A 4,595-nucleotide genomic window follows, 5' to 3' on the forward strand; every position below is an offset into this window, starting at 1 on the left:
TTCCAAGGGGGAAAAAAAACTGTTGAAAGTGGCAATCACTATAGAAAGTGAACACTGAGAAAAGGTCTCCAACTATCTGGCAAAGAGAGACAAGCAGATGTCTCCAACAGCCATAAGCTCTGCCTGGATAAAAACCAAGCTTACTACAAGAATATTTTCTGGAAACCTTGTCTTTAATTAATGAGATCTGCCCCATCAATTGTTCTGATCCCAGAGCTCCCCTGCATACACATCCTTACTTTTGCTCTGGGCTCTCAGGTGCTAGGCCAAAAACACCCATCCTATCATCAGATTGCCACATGCATCAGGCATCACCCCAGTCTTCCTTGCTTTTTTGCTTAAACACTTTAGAGAGATTCTGACTGGAGCCACCTGAAAGCTTCAGACTTGCTGAGCTCTCTTCCAAGAACAAGTTGATTAAACGCTGTTACACCAAACCTGTGATTACTGCTGGCTGCTGGTTCATTCCTCTCTGTGGCGTGGAGTCTTGGTCATGGCTCTGAAAAGCCTAACTCGTTCAGGTCCCTGCATTATAAGGCATGCTCTTCTACCATTTTGCTGTAGCAACTGCAGTTTGTAGAGGTGAGTGTCAGTCCTAAAAATTGAACTTATAAAGACCAGGGACTGTCATCAGCAAGTTGCTTCCAGGGAATCACCAAAACAATTTAGCAATCTTTCATGCACTCCCCATCTTTGTCGGATGTCTGAAAAACCCTGTATTAGTTATTTGTGGATATATTAAATCCTAGTGCCAAGACACTAAAATGCTAGGCATGGATAACACCCATACCAACGTGGATGACACCTATACCAATGCATTAAATCCTCCTGAAGCCTAACCACAGTCAGAACTACACTGACATAGCAATTTCTCCCCGTGCTGCTTTGTCTTTCCCAGGATTCCTCAACAGCACCTTCCTCCTCAGGCTGGCAGCATGTGTGTGTGCAGAGTCACAGTGCTACATCTCATTCCTCTGGGTACCTGAAAAACAGCCAAGAGAGACATGTGTGTTCAGCTGTCAGCTACAGAGGGATCACAGCAACTCAAGTGATGCCTGGGCAGGATGATGTAATCAGCACATTGGTATTTCTTACCCCAGTAAACTCCACCTGCCCCCTGTGCCAAGATCAGTCAGTGTGATAGATGCTATTAGGGGAGTGATGAAAAGCATGAAACAAACCTTAAAGACACAAAATTTCATGTCACGAAATGACAAAGCTCTTTGGCTCTTGTGCTTGTCTTTTCCCGAGTAAGGCAAGATAACCACTTTTTTTGGGCATATTGCCTGCCCAGGATTATGCCAAAGAGAATCTCCAGGGAAGGTTTGTGACAGTCATCCTGCAGATTTTCTCTGTATCTCAGCACAGCTGTTCCCATCCTGACCTACTAGCCCAATTTCTTCCTGAGTTGCTACAGAGAGTGCTACTGCAGGCATTCCAGAAGTGGAGGAGTCCAGCTCATGGCACACACTGCACTTTCACCCCTTCCTCTCTGTGTCTCCCCATGACTGCACACAGCTAGCTCAAATCCCACTAATGGAGAAAATGGCATTGGTGCTGGACAAGCCAAAAGACCCACACCCTTTTCCTTTGAACATTGTGCAGTCAAGGTATTTCCAGCATTTTTCCATATTTAGTACAATCTCCAAGACAGAGGAAAGTGTCTGTTCTATATCAGGTAGGGACACTCCTGATCCCTTCTGTTGCTGTTAAACTGTCACTTGGCTCTGGTTCCCTACTTTTTATGCTCAGCATAGCTCAATGCTTTACTTTGCAGTTCTTGCAGTTTGTTCAGCTGTTTGTCATCCCCAGTCTCCTCCCCTTCTGACAAGAAGCCATCTATCTTTCCTTCCTTATTGAGAAAAACCCTGTACTTTCCTCTCTTGCGTACCATCTTTTACTATCCTTAGCAGTAATGACTTACAAGCAGGAAAATGATTCAAAGCTGCAGTGTTTATGAAGTCAGAGACAGTCTGAACTTTTGAGATGATGTGCAGGAAAATCAGATTTTATATTCAACACACCTGGGAGGAAAAACCCTTATCCATTTTTTGCTGCATCAGGACCAACTGCAGATTTGTCCACACCACACAAAAAAGCAGGTGTTGGATAGCACTAAAACTTGTGATCAGTGTCAGCCCAATGGGTGCTCAGGACAGTGCAACAGCTGTTCTGCAAGAGTATTTTGAGGACAGTCTTATTAACTTGTACTAGCAGAAACAGAAGTGACATGGAATGGGAATGATAGCTATTCTTCTTTCTTTGGAGATGAGGATGTAGGGAGATGAGCTCATTTCACTACATCACTAAAAGTATTTTCAAATGTTTTATGAAGGCGTGCAAGAATCCAGGAGCCATTGTGCACACAACAGCAACTCACATGTTATTTCAAGATGCTCAGTTCTATAAACTTTGCTACCTTGCCTGAGATGAGTGGAAGGGAGCCTGAGACTGATTTCTCCCCCAAAAGGATGCTGGCTCTGAAGGGTGGAGCTGGGAGAAGCTAAAGCTGTTTGGCACATAGGTATGTGCATGTTCTGTGCAAAGGCAGGAGAGCTCAGTCCCCTGATGGGAGCTGCTGGACTGTGGCACCTTCCCTTGCTGCAGCAGGTGTCTCAGAAATGCCACCTAGCCAGCTGCCAGCTGCTTCTCTTCCCTCCTGTCTGCCCGCTGCTGAGCGCTCCTTGTTCGAGCCTGGGATGGCAAGGAATGGGAGAAACTGCTTTTGAACTGTTTAATAACAGTGATGGTAACCTTTGACCTTACTGAATAGCAGCGCTTTTGACCTTTCATTTGTTAAATAATGCAACCACTTACTTCCCGATCCTTATCAGTGTTTAGTAATTGGGGTCAAGACAAAGGGGAGCAGAGTTACCCACCAGACTTTACTGAATCAGGAAGAATTTCCTTAAGCTATAGATATTCTTTTTGATAATCTTCAGTCAAGGCAGGCAAAGACTAGAGACTAGGTGGCTTAGAAGATCCCTAACAGGCTCAAGAGCCACTCAGCTGTTAGCATCTGGTTTGAATCCATCTGTAGTGACAGTGGCAGAAATTCATTATGATTTTGGGTTGCCTCTCTGACTCATATGAAATGAGTTTGGCTTGCAGTTCTGCTGTTTACTGATCAATCATAGGCCTAAGGTAAAATACTAACACACACTTCTAGAGATCAGCGATTAAGTGAGTCTACAAAGCCTGAAAATTCCTATTCCATTAAGCAAATCAGGCACAGGTAGGTGGCAGCTGGACAAAAAGTCTGCGGTCACTCCTGTGTGTCCTACCTGAATCGTGTCAAAGAGAACGTGGTTAATCTTCAGGAATCTGAGCTGCCTTTTGTACAGGGTAAGTAAAGCTAATGGGTCAGCTTGTGTGCTGTACAGCCCATTAAACATCTCACTTGACAGAAAATCAGGTGACAACCATTGCAGGCATCGGTCCCAGGATCAGTGTTTTCCTTAGAAGTGAACAGGAAACGGATGAAAAAGAAAGAATTTATGACTTTACAATGGATTTAAATGTAAGTGCATGAACGTATTTATTTATATAACACACACATACAAAAGCTTAAATTTCCTGAAGACGTCAAACAGAAATTCTATTTGTCTAAGCAGCTGCACAAACTCATTACTTATTTATTATATTTTGTGTTAAGCCAGACAGCAAGATTTTTAGGGCAGGAGCTGTTTCCTGGATGTCTGTGATTCAGCAAAATGAGCTGCCAAAGAGCAATCCAAAGCAATTTATAAATAAGCCATTTATTTATAGAGGTACACGAGCCAGATAAGATCACAGAATCACGGAATGTAAAGGGATTGGAATGGACCTTAAAGATGATCTAGTCCCAACACCCCCTGCCATGGGCAGGGGCACCTCCCACTAGACCAGGTTGCTCAAGGCCGTACCCAGCCTGGCTTTGAACACTGCCGGGCTTGGGGCATCCACAGCCTCTGTGGGCAGCCTGTTCCAGTGTCTCACCACCCTCACAGTAAAGAATTTCTTCCTAATATCTAACCTGAATTCCCTCTCTTTCAGTTTGTACCCATCACTCCTTGTCCTCTCACTGTGGCTCTGGATGAAGAGCTCCTCCTCTGCCTTCCCTGTCGGTGGTGGAAGGTTCCTATGAGGTCGCCATAAAACCTCCACGCTGAAGAGTTCCGACTGTCTTCATTGGGAAGGTGCTTCAGTCCTCTCCCTTATCAATTTCACAGCCCTCCTCAGGATCTGTAACAGTCACATTGTGAGCAGTGAGCTTCAGAAGGTTTTTGTTTTCCTCCTGTTGTCCGTGTAAGAAACAAAGCAAACGGAGCCCTTTGTGCCATCCCTGTGAAGGCACAAGGCAAAGGTACGGCGTCCTGCGCTTTGGCCTTGGCTTTGGGTTCGGGCCTGTGTGAAGGGAGGAGCACAGGGCAGGCGGACACCACACCGCACCTCACCGGGGCCGTGTCGGGGCAGGCTGACCCCAGCACGGCCCCGCCGGCTCTGCCGCCTGGCCCCTCGCTGCTGCTGCTGCTGCTGCTGAGGCGTTGGCGGCAGCGCGGGGTGCCCGGGCGGGCGGGCGGGCCGCGGTCTCCCGGCAACGGGGCAGCGGCGCG

This window comes from Zosterops lateralis, assembly GCF_965231275.1.
Source record: "Zosterops lateralis genome assembly, chromosome: 3".
In the NCBI taxonomy this organism is placed as follows: domain Eukaryota; kingdom Metazoa; phylum Chordata; class Aves; order Passeriformes; family Zosteropidae; genus Zosterops; species Zosterops lateralis.